This window comes from Cricetulus griseus, chromosome X (assembly GCF_003668045.3).
Source record: "Cricetulus griseus strain 17A/GY chromosome X, alternate assembly CriGri-PICRH-1.0, whole genome shotgun sequence".
In the NCBI taxonomy this organism is placed as follows: Eukaryota; Metazoa; Chordata; class Mammalia; order Rodentia; family Cricetidae; genus Cricetulus; species Cricetulus griseus.
In genome coordinates this window covers 21,000,639-21,013,222 of record NC_048604.1, presented here as the reverse complement: position 1 = coordinate 21,013,222, position 12,584 = coordinate 21,000,639, and the positions used below count along the sequence as shown (strand labels likewise).

Genomic DNA, 12,584 nt, shown 5'->3' with positions numbered 1-12,584 from the left:
TTGAGCGCGGCGCCCGCTCCGTCCTCGCGGCCGCCGGGGGCCGCCGTCACCCGCCCTCCTCCCCTCCCTCCTTCTCTCCTCGGGGCCGCCTGCCCCCACCGCCCCGCGCCCGTGACTCACCTCGGCGCCGGGGCAGGCTGGTCCGGGCGGGCGGGTGAGGCGCAGGGCTCTCCCACACGTCGCGCCGCCGCCAATGGCAAAGTTGGAGGGCGAGATGCAAACACCAGGTGAGACGGCGGCGCCCGGGCTGACGAGGAGACCGGGTGCCAGCTGTACGATGCCAGTCGAGGGGCGCCGGGGAGGCCGGGCCGCGCCGAGGGAGCGGCGGCGGTGGGCGCCCGCGGAGGGGCCGCGAGCCTGGTGGAGACCTGAGCCGAGGCGAGCGAGAGAAAGGGGAAATCGCACTGGAGACACACGTCCCCGCGGGCGGAGGCTGGGCCGGGCGCGAAGGAGGCAGGGCGAGGAGGGACTCAAGAGCCGGAGGGAGGGACCGACGGGAGGGACCACGGGCGAGCGGGAGGGGTGGAGAAGGGGGGTTGGGAGGGACTAGGCACCGCGGTGGAAACAGCGCCCCTCCACCCTAACCCCGCCACGGTCGCCAGCACGGCAGGGGGAGCCTTGCCAGGGGCCCGCACGGGCTCTCCTTCCCCTAGAAGCTCGCTGCCCACCCTACCTCAGAGAATACAGACAGAGCCCCTCCCGAGCTCACGTCTCACCAGCCGCTTCTCTAGCCCGCACCCCCCACTCTGCTCATAATTGGCGGGCCCCGGGGCCCTCAGCTCTGACTGGGCGCCTCTCGGCGGGAAGTCCCACACAATATCCCGTGGAGATATCCTGGGGATTCTGGAAGGCGGTATCCAGCCACTCGGCCTGTGCACGGCAATCACTTGATACCTCCGCCGCCCCCCACAACACTCCACATTATCAAGCATCTGCCGCGTGCCAATCAGGCGGCCTAGCGGTGGGTGCTACCCAGAAATGGGCAGAGGGTACATTTTGCAAACAATGTCAACCCCCACCCCCACCCCGCGGAACTCGGGCCAGACATTTCCTGGATTGGTGTGACTGGAGAGTAGCACGGACTTCTAGGGAAGTCGGACATCGGGCACTTCAGGGGGCCAATACAGCAGGTGTACGGACAGCCAGAATTGGGGTTCTGGGAGAGAGCCCACGCCCCATATGTCTTCAATATAAAGCCAAGTAATAAGTGTACTTCAACCCGTTTTCTGTTTTCTTCCCCCTTTGCCCCTTTTCTGCCTCTGTATCCACCTCAGTCCTCATCTGGTACTACAACCAGAAGGTCCCGGGAAGGTGTCTAGTAGAGATTGTCACTTCTCAAAGCTCTGTGCGGACTGAAGCGAGGGTGGGGTGAGGGAGAGGCGCGCGCGTGCGCGCGCTGAGGGGGGGGCCGGCAACGGTGGGGGAGCAGCAAGACTTGACCATAGCAGAAAAGCTGCTGAAGACGCTCCGGGGAGGAGGGCCCTCTGAGAGGTGGCCAAAGGGTCTTCAGTTCAGGACCTACTCAACCATCTCCAAAAACCTGCTTCCTCAGCTTTGGGAAAGATGATCCCTAGGACTAGGGGACAGGAGTGGTGGTGGGTGACATCATCAAAGATGGTTGTGGATCATAGGCTAACAGTAAAAAAAAAAAATAATAATCTAGTGGCTGCACTGAGGTACTTACTAGCTCCTGAAACCTCCTGGTTACCCACAGACAGATCAAGTCTTCAGAACAAGGACTAAGAGCAAATTTTCACTTCTTTTTCTTTTACAAGTGAGCACATTGTCTTTAGGGGATTCTAGATCCTGGAAAAACACAGCTTTCTTTCTGCTGGACTATTGCCGGTGAGGCTCTCCTTTCTAGTTTGGAGTAGGTCCTGGACAGCTTCAAAATGCACTAAGGCCTAAATGGGTACAAAAATTAAAACAGCAAGCCCCTCGCAATGCTGCAGGCCTTTAAACCCAGATCCAGGGATGCAGAGGCAGGTGGATATCTGTAAGACCTGCCTGGTTTACATAGTAAATTCCAGGCCAGCCAGGTCTACATAGTGAGACTCTGTCTCAAAAACAAAACCAAACCACAAACCAAACTGGCTGGATGGATGGCTCAGTTGTTAAGAGCACTTGCCAGGGGTTGGGGGCTGGAGAGATGGCTCAGTGGTTAAGAGCACTTGCCAGGGGTTGGAGGCTGGAGAGATGGCTCAGTGGTTAAAAGCACTGGTTGCTCTTCTAGAGGACTAGGGTTCAATTCCCAGTACCTACCTGGCAACTCACAACTGTCTGTAACTCCAGTTCAAGGGGATAACACCTCCACACCAATGCACATAAAATACCTTTATAAAATAAACTGGTATATGCCTTTAGTCCCAGCACTCAGAAGGCAGAGGTAGGAGGATCTCTGTGAGTTCGAGGCCAGCCTGGTCTACAGAGTGAGTTCCAGGACAGGCTCCAAAGCTACAAAGAAACTCTGTCTTGAAACACGCCCCCCCCCAAAAAAAGCACTACTCTAGTAGAGGACCCAGGTTTGTTTCCTAACACCCACAATGGTGGCTCACAAGAGTCCCAGTGGATCTGATTCCCTCTTATGACCTCTGAGGACACTAGGCTCACATTCGGTACACAGATGTACATGCAGACAAAACACTTCAGCATAAAATAATAAAAATAAAGAAATGAGGATGAGTTGGATATGGTGCAGGCCTTCAATTCTAACATTTGGGAGGCAGAAACAGAAGGATCTCTGAGTTCAAGGACAGCCTGATCTATACAGCAAGTTCCAGGCCAGCCAGAGCTACATAGTAAGACTCTACCTTTAAGGTGGCAGGACTAGAGAGACTGTTGGAGGTTAAGAGCGCTTGTTGCTTTTCCAGAGTATGCGGGTTCAATTCCTGACACCCACGTGGTGGCTCACAACCATCTGTAACTCCAGTTCCAAGGGATCTTATGCCCTCTTCTGACCTCTGAGGGCACCAGTCACCCATTTGGTACACAGAATACACCCAGGCAAAACATTCATACACATAAGACTACAACAAATCTTTAAAAATGTAACAGAGAATGATAAGACCTACCTCAACAAAGCTGTGGTGAGGACTGAGTAAGATGTAGTCTATGGCAGTGCCTCCAGAAATCGTCAACCTCCGTTTGCTTTCTCAGACCAGTTCTTGGAAGAAAGTGTAGCAGGACCAAGGCTGCTGAGCACTTACGGTGGATTCCTTCTGAAAAGATATGTAGTTTCAACCAAGGCTGAAGCCTCAAGGCAGAGTATGAAGCAAGCTCTTCCTCTTGGGAAGGGCAGGGAAAGAGGTCAACACTGTGGACCACTCAACATATCTGGCTGTATTGCCTGCTGGTGACCTGCAGCCCACAGCTTGTGGGAATCCCGTAAGTTACCACCTTCCCCAGCCACTCAGAACTAACCACAGCTCCACACCCTTCTAGTTGAAGTCAAAGCAAACCCTACCCCACCCCCAACTTGATGAAAATCTTGGGCTGATCTCACCTTGGGAAGCTGTGGGCCACCTGAATGACCTTTCTGGCTGCCTTTCCCTATGACCCTTTTGCTCCTCAGCCTGCCAGCCCTTACCGGCTTGCCTCCCCATGTTCCACGTACCCATTGGGTAAGCCCCCACCAGGTGGGGCCAGTCAGACTGATTTCACCAGTCCCCAGGGGACAGCCACTGTCTCTGGCAATGGCTCATTCCCTGACTTGGCAGGAATTCCCCTTCTCTTATTGCCTGTAGATGCCCAGGAAGAGGCATCCAGCAGCGTTCTCTCAGTCTCTCTTTCCTCCTTGTTCCCTGACTGGCTTGCCCTGACTGGCTCTCAGGCCTCAGAACCTGATTCCTTCCAGGAGCTGAAGGATCTCTCCCCCCACCAACTCCACCCCCCACCCCCATCCGGCCACCACTGCCTCCAGTATGTACAGGACCCCTTCTAGCCTTGTACTCCCATTTTGCCCTTCTCCCTCCCTCACTTAAATCAAGCAGAACAAAATACCGCAATGTCAGTTCCTGTGGCCTTTGCTTTCTACCACACAAACATGCTAGAAAAGTTGTGAATCAATCAATCAGATTTCTGGAAGGAAAAGCATATTCAGAATCAGGGAGAGAAGTTAGTTTCAGAGGACCCCCCTTGTCCCACTCTAAAGCCTAAGGCCCAGAAGCCCCATTAGCCTTTTGTAAAGCAAGCCATCATTTTTCAATTGCATTTAGTAACCAAACATGTGTAGTCATAGGGCTTCCAGAAAGGCTACGTATCCAAATGACAGGTAAAAATCTTGCTGCTTCAGATTATGGCTAATCAGCATAGGCAGTGTTCCTTCTACAAAGCTTGTTGAGGACTTGGCAAGATGGCTCAGTGGGTAAAGGCACCTGCTGTTAAGCCTGAAGACCTGAGCTTGATCCCCGGGACACACATGGTGGAAGGGGAGACAGAACTGAATCCCAAAGATGTCCTGATTCCATTCACAAACCATAAAGCATGTTCACACTGATACAGATCTACACACACACACACACACACACACACACACACACACACACACACACACACTTTTGTTAGGTTTTCCTGTAATGACATTTTTAAAAGCTTGCTGATTAGCGCCAAAATCAAGATCCTTGAAATAGATGATACAAAAAAGATCAGTCTTCCATTCTTAAAATGGAGCTTCCTAGCAAGTTGCAAGTAGCTTTACTGCTGTAATCCTAGCATTCAAGAGGCCGTGGTAGGAAAGTTGCTAGAGATTCAGGGACAGCCTTGGCTGAAGAGTGATTGGTACCCGTCTTAAAAAAAAAAAAAAAAACTCTTACCATACAAGCCTGACCAACTGGGTTCAATCCCTAGAACCCACACAAAAAGAAAGGGATGGTGCGCATCTGTAATTCATGCCAAGATAGCAGGAGGAAACAGGTAACTCAGTGACTCGGGGATTTTCAGTGGCAGAACAACTAGACAGACCCTTCCTCAAAACAGGCAGAAGGCAAAAACTGACTCCCAAAAGTTGTTCTCTAATTTTCACATGTGTGTCATGGACGGACACACACACACACCTATTTTAAAAGACTAAAAACTTTTTAAAAGGATGGCATGCTTGTCTTCCTGACAGTCCCTGGGGCACTGAAAGCCCCTACAGAACTTTAGGGGAACACTGTGTCTCAATTCTTGGGAGGCTAGACAGCAGCTCCAGAGGCTGCTGAAGGAGTTTGGCAGCCTGATAGCTGATGCTATAGGCCTTGAGCTGGGACCCAGCATGTCAATCCTAGAGGGAGTGGCCACATCCAGGATCCGTGTTTGAGAACCACCCTGGCACCACAGGGATGCTGGCAGGGGGGTTGGGGGAGTAGGAAGGGAAGAAGAGACAAGCCTATGATTCACCTGAAAGAAAAAGAAGTGGCTTCAGGCAGAGCTCAGAAAATTAGGGCAAACTCCCTCGAGTCTCAAATACTTCGGGTCCCCGGTTTTTGCTCTGGGAATCTACCAGAGGAAGTACAACATCTAAGGGTTCAGGGCCACTGCTCAGTGCAACCAGAGTTCACCCTTCACTTCTCAACAGCTTCTGGCCTAACACTAGTCTGTGTCATCTTTTTTTTTTTTTCCAAGACAGGGTTTCTCTGTGGCTTGGGAGGCTGTCCTGGAACTAGCTCTTGTAGACCAGGCTGGTCTCGAACTCACAGAGATCCTTTGCCTCCCAAGTGCTGGGATTAAAGGTGTGCGCCACCAACGCCCGGCCTGTGTCATCTTTTTTTTTTTTTTTAATATTTTACTTATTTATTATGTATACAACATTCTGCTTCCACCAGAAGAGGGCACCAGATTTCATAACGGATGATTGTGAGCCACCATGTGGTTTCTGGGAATTGAACTCAGGACCTATGGAAGAGCAGTCAGTGCTCTTAACCTCTGAGCCATCTCTCCAGCCCCCTGTGTCATCTTTTAAATAAAAATTATAATTCTTTTATGTGTGTGCATGGTATACACGTGGATATGTGTGCACGCTCTCATGCATCCCTTTGACTTCTGATGTGTTCTTAGAATGAAATTGGAGATACGTGAGCCTGACTAACCTGCCATAACACAGTGTGAGTAGACCAGGATATCAAAACATGGAAAGGTTGTTTTTGTTTTGTTACTTTTGTCAGAGGGGTGCTCTGGGGCTTAGAGACACAGTAGCCAAGAAGACGGTGTTCCCTCCCATGATGGGGAAAAGTATCAAGGAAAGGGCTCCAGTCATACATGAGACTGTCCATATTTTATAAGGTGAATGTGTTCCCCTACCCCAACTTGTGCAACAGTAAAGACAGACCTAGCGAAGCTGGGGAGAGAACCTGGATAGGAACGGCGATTATGGAGAGCACCAATTGGATGCAATGTGAGGGATGGACCCAGTTCCCAGAGATTCAGGACAGGGGATGAGGATGAGAAAGAGGCTAGGGGCGCATTAGCATCCACAGCACATCCAGCAGAAGGGTGGGTCTAGGTTGGGGTAGTGCCAGGAGGTGAATGATTCTGTTCTCTTTGGATTACCCCCATGCCATGGGAAATCAAGGACAAGCCTGAGACATTTGCTAGACAGAGGCAAAAGCCCTAGCCCGTCCTCAGTTTCCCCACCCTGACACCACATCAGGTTTTGAGTGTTGTTGTTGTTTAATGCAATATTTAATGTCTATAAAGGTGCACTATGAGTCATTTCATGGAATGTCTAGGCCCCTTCGCTGGCAGAAAACAAACTTTCCAGCCCTCTTTTGAGGAAGCCATCCAACTCGGCTGCTGCTGGTTTGTGTGTGAAAGAATGAGTATGCCTGTGGCTCTGTGTGTGGCATGGGTCTCAGCTAGAGCCTTGCTTGCTTAAGTGTGCCTCTGTGTGGGTCTCATGGCTCTCTCTCTCTCTCTCTCTCTCTCTCTCTCTGTGTGTGTGTGTGTGTGTGTGTGTGTGTGTGTGTGTGTGTGCATGTGTCTGCAAGGCAATGTGGTGCGTGAGCTGTGCATCTGAGGGTGACTACGTGTACATTTTTCCCTCGTTGCTGGCAAATTATCTCCCCATCTCTCTCTCTCTCTACAGAGTGAAGGGCTGAGGGAAGGAAGCAGTCCAAATGGGGGAGGGGGGTAGCAGGGGAGGGGAGGGAGGCTGGAGGCAAACCAAAGCAATTCCACTGGACAGAGGAAAGTATCAGCCAAGGATGAAACTGAAACCGAGGAAGCTCTAATGCACTAGCACCCAGGGATCTTCCCTGGCCTTGGGTTTCTCCACTCCCCTACTCCCCCATCTGGTAGTGGAGATTAGTCAGCCCCAGATTCCCAGATTCCCATCCCTGCAGTCTGGACTTGAAATTGAGGCAGAGAAGCTGAGCTAGAGTTTGATTCATGGTTAGCACGTGACACCCCCCACCCCACCCCCGTTAAGCACCCATTATCACATTAACACAAATTAGTATATCAGATCATCTCCCAGTCACCTAGTAGGGCATAGGGCCAGGTTGGAGAGAGACAGACAACATGGTGATATGGGGGCCGGGGCTAGGCTAAGAACTAGGAGTCAGGTTGGGGCAGAATCCTAGAGGTAGAAAAGAGAAGCAGGGAGCATCAAAGTTTGGCTCATCTGATGCTTTTCGGTCATGGTCTGGGAGAGACACCTTGGGGAGGGGGCTAGTAGAAGGGAGGGACTTCCAGGAATAGCTTAGCTGGGCACCAACCCTAGGAAAGAGGCCGGGCTTCTGAGGTCTGGGCAAGAGACAGACTGTATTTCTCCTGGCACACAGTGAAACCTGGGAACGTTTAGGATCTTTTTCAGTTTTTTCCTCTTTCCTCTTCTTTATGGAAAATCTTTAGATAACTTTCTCAGATGACTGGACATCCGAAAGCACAAAGCTGGAAGGACTGGCAAGGGAAAAGGGGCACCCAGAATGCTGTGGCAGGATCTGAGTTTGTTTATTTTTGGATCAGCAAAGAAGGAGTTTCTCTGCCCATATATTTTATCTGTAAAGTTTTGTCATGGAAACTGGCCCTCTAGCCCTTGGAAAGGATGAGGCTGTTGTCCCCAGGCTCAAAGGTAGCTGGCCACAGTTTTGAGGCCTTGATAGTCTCCATTGGTCACCCCAACGGTCACCACATAGCCATAAACTACAATGGGAGGTCTAACCAGCATTATGGCTCCTAATTCAGGGCCCATGAAGTTAGGACCGAGCTGTAGTTATGAGGCTGGAGAAACCGCTTGGCAGTTAACTGCCCCTACTGCTCTTCTGAACGACTAGAATTCAAATGTCAGAACCCGGATGAGGGGTAGGCCCTCACAGCCAACTGTAACTCTAGCTCGAGCGGATCCAACGCCCCCCTCTGAACTCTACCGGCAACTACACACACACACAAGTCCACAAGCAGACACACATACGTAAACATAATTACGACTAATAATAAATCTTTGAGAAATTAAACTATCCTCAGGCAGCAGCAAAACTGCCGAGTTTGTGTCCCAGGATGAGCCTCAGCCGTTTCTTCCTCTATAACTGTAGAAGACTGAATTGCTGAACATGGAACCCTAATGTTGGCCCTAGCTTCACAGTCTCAGGCTGAATCCTCATCTAGATTGAGCCGTACTCCCAGGCTGCGCCCACGTCCTAACCACAATCTGGAGCTGGAGTGCTGAAGCTCTGTGGTCTCACGGGAGCCAGGCTAAAGAGTAGCTTTTCAGGGAAACCCATCCCCAGCGTCAGAGACGCGACTCAGAGTTTCCATTCTACGGCCTACAGGTCAAAAACACCATCCCCAGATTGCCTCAGAAACTGCGATACCTCGGCTGAAGTAAGCAACGGGCCTCGGGCCTCGAGCTCTGCTGGGGCCTTTGAGGTGGCCCGAGGGAATACGGAAAAACTTCACTTTTCCTCAACAGTAGGAGCAACTCCCCTTCTACTTGAGAAGGAGACCTTCTTTTGAGTCGAAACGAACGTCACGACAAGCGGCGGGGGCTCGAGTCACCCGTCACGCTTTTCCTCCCCATCCCGAGAACACCCGGTGAGGAACTGAACACTCCCACCCACTGTCCACGCGCAGGGCACCTCTGCAGCGCCACCTACAGGTCAGAACGAGTATGGCGCTGTGCCTCCTGCAGCCGTTGACTCTGGCCACTGGGGCTGCTGGATCTAGCGTCTCGGGGAGAACAGAGGTCTGCTCCTCTGCCCCTTAAATTCTCCAGCGTTCCTGGATGGCGTATTGCCTTCCCTAAGCCTCTCCCCACCCCAAGTGTCCTGGCCAGCATGGCCACAAGCTGGAGCCCTGCCGGACTCAGGCAGCTGGTGCTTTAACCTTTCCACTTTTACTGCTGTACTCTAAGCGGCCTCCTGCCCTGGGGCGCCTCTTCCTGGGAAGCAGTGAAGTCACGCTGGGCCCCTGATCCGCTGACTCAAGAGAACCAGAATCCTCCGCCCTGCCGGCACACCCCTTGAAACTTTGCCTCAATTCTTTCTTTCTTGCTCCCGCCCCTCCATCTCCTTCCTTTCAGCCCCGGGGCTAGTAGGGGCGGCTGAGCTCCTGGGGAAAGAGTCAATGTGGCAGCTGGAAGAAAAGTGTCGAGTGAGTCCACGTGGAGACCTCCCGCATTCCATTCCAGCCCCACCAAGCCCGCACTGTGTTGAGGCTCACGGGGTGGCCCAACTGAGAACAGCAGCATGTTTGCAACTTTGGGCAACAATCCCATTAGGTACCCTTTTCCAGTTAACCACTGCCTATGGGAAGGGCCTGCTGGAGAGCCCTCTCCCCTCTTCAGAGTCTCAGGATCGCCTAGGAAATTCTCCTGAAAGCCTTATCTTTGGAACCCCCTGTACTATTGAACGTAGCTTGCTGGGGTAGGGGTGACCCAAAAAGGCTTGTGTCACCAAGGGGACCAGTTTGGAGTGCTTTGAGCTTTGAACTGTCCTGGGCCCATTCATCGAGTCAAGATGATTGCCTGATGTGTCACCGTGGCTGTTCCTTCTGGAACCTGGTACTGGACAGGTTCAGGTTGGGGTGGAGGTGACTTTGAGGTGCTTTTCACCACATCCTTTTGTGCCATTATATGAGAGTAGTGGACAGATAGGAAAATTGGCTTGTCTTACTGGGTGGAAGCCAGAATTCCAGTCTGTTGCTTGGAATATTCTTTCAACAAGGTAGCTGAAGGCCTCAGGCACAGGTGGGGTGCGAGTGTGTGGAGGGGGTGACTGCTTCAAGCTGGACCTCTGATACCTGAAACACAAAACCTGCCCTTTCCTTCTTGAGGGCCATAATCTTTTTTTTTTATTTAAAGATTTCACTTATTTTACAGCTATAATGGTTGAGAACAACCATGTGGGTGCTGGGAATGGAACCTAGGCCTACAAGAGCAACCAGTGCTCTTAACACAGAGCCACCTCTCCAGCCCCAAGGGGCATGATCCTTAAAACATAATTTCTTACTAGCAAATCATGGGACTAGATTGTACACCCCTCCCCTGCACGCACAGGCTCCTTTTGCACATGTGTATGCTTAACAGCTCAGTACAGAAGTTTACAAGCTTCCTGGCTCTCGCATCGCACTGTACTTCAGGGCATGGTGCTGCCAAGGCCATAGTTAGTGTGGAAATGGCCATGGACAAACAGCAAGAGGGTGGTGTAAGGGCAAGGCTTTAGGATTATATGGCATGGGGAGGTTTTCTGAAATGCTATATTCACATCAAATTGAGAACTAGGTTGGGTTATGGTAGCTTTCCACTGACCATCTGTGCAAGGTGTTTTCTGGGGATTGGAGCTCTGAAATGACTGGATAGGAATGTGTGTGCACTGTCATGCCTGAGAAGAATTACACTCAGCTTTCTTGGTTCTGGGTCTGAAGCCAACCATTATTTTAGAGGCTAAAAGGATGTCCTATTTCACAGAGACCAGGTTTGAAGCTGTCAGGATCTCCATGGAGGGAAAATCAGGCAGGATGTGATTTCTAAGGCTTCCAGGTCCAGATGTAACTTGCTAGGTTAAAAAAAAAAAGACTCAAAAGCCATAATCTGAAAATAAGATAAAAAGCTAGCTAGGTATGGGGATGTATGCCTGTGTCAATAATGCTAGCACACAGGATGCTGAGACAGGGGATCACCATGAGTTCAAGGCCAGTTACTTAAGTAGTAAATTCTAGGCTCTAATGAGACCCTGTCTCTGAAACAAAACAACAAACCTGTAAGTCTAGTTCAGACAAATGGGAGCAGAGTCATGGTGAGGAGGTCAGGCTCTCTTCGTATTATCTGCTCTGGGCCTCAGGAATGACAAGTGATGGAGACCATGGAAAGATGAAACACGAAGATTTTTTTTTTTTTTACGAAGGATATTTGTTACGTTCATATTGTTCATGCGAAGGCTGGTGCCTAGGAGAGTGGTTACCCAAGGCCATGCAAGGAGGGGGTAGCACAGCAGACACTCAACTCCATCCTCTTTCCACTATGCTCCACTGCCTCAGCAGAAAATACAGAGGCAGAAAGTACGTGCTGCAATGAGAGAAAGAAACATGCACACACACAGGGAGAAGGTAAACCTGTGTGTGATGCGGGAAGAAAGGTCAGGCGGCAGGTCTAGGCCTGAAGGAAATGGAAGAGAGATGTATAAATAAGCACACTGGACAAAAGAACTTTAGACTCCGTCTTCTATTAAACATAGTTTACGCCATGTTTTGTTCATAGGGAATGACAGAGCACATGCAAACAAAAATGGTTTAGTCAGTGAAGCAGAAGCAGGACAATAAAGCAATGTGACAGGCAATGAAGCTGCATTTGACATTCACACAGCATACTCCCAGCACTTGGGTTTCACTCCTAGTCCCTTTTGGCTTGTCTACGTCTGCCACCAGGTTATAAAGCCACTGAAGGCAGGGCCTATATATGAGTCATCTCCTTATCTCCAGGAATTAGCATAGGACCATGATAGGCAGTGGTTGTCAGAAAAGGTTGAACAAGTGAATACAATTCTGCAAATACTTCCAAATTCAACACCCATATTAACTGCTTCCACGAAGTATCCATGGGGAAGTGCTACCAATGCCAAGACATTCTAGATGGGAACGAACCTGCCTGGAGACGTGACTCCCGAGCTTTCGTTCCTCAACTGAGATGTACAGTTGAAGGCTCCTCTGGGACTATGTCAGGTGATTAAGAAGGGGTAAGACTAGGCAGAATTCCCCTGGGTCTCTGCCTGGTAGTTTGCTTTTTGTCTCTAAATTGTCAGTGTTTTCTAGCCAAAGCCCAAGAGAATACCCTCGTGGTGGAATGGGTTATGTTTATCGCTCATTGCATCAAGGAAGGTGGCACAGCGTGGAAGCCTTGGAAAGGCTCGTTAGAGGGTGTGGCAAGGGATTGAAAGGACTTTGGTTAATGAAGCTGGGCTTTGCCCAGGACTAGCTGCTGTCAGGAATCAGGAGTCATCCCATGATTAGGTTTGGCTTTATTGACTAATTTTTATATTTGAGACAGTCTCATTAGCAGCCCTGGTTGTCATGGAACTCACTAGTAGATCAGGTCAGCCTCAAAATCAGACCTACCTGCCTCTTCTTCCCAAGTGCTGAGGTTAAGGGTATACAACACCACACCCAGCCTGGGTAGG

The 12,584-nt window shown here is 50.7% G+C and overlaps 1 protein-coding gene across 3 annotated transcripts in view; it reads right to left on the bottom strand.

Moving 5' to 3' along the window:
• Elf4 (E74 like ETS transcription factor 4) overlaps positions 1-9,012 on the bottom strand; it is a 51,072-nt gene extending 42,060 nt beyond the window's left edge. Inside the window, exons 1-3 of one of the 3 annotated variants that reach the window (XM_027433487.2) lie at positions 8,787-9,012; positions 3,072-3,218; positions 121-368 (exon numbers count right to left, since the gene is read on the bottom strand). The gene's annotated coding sequence lies outside the window, so the exon portion shown is untranslated. Of the gene's footprint in view, positions 1-120; positions 447-3,071; positions 3,219-8,786 lie in introns of those variants that run through there. The other 2 variants (XM_027433490.2, XM_027433488.2) reach the window with 2 other exon arrangements.
• Positions 9,013-12,584: the final 3,572 nt, after the last annotated feature.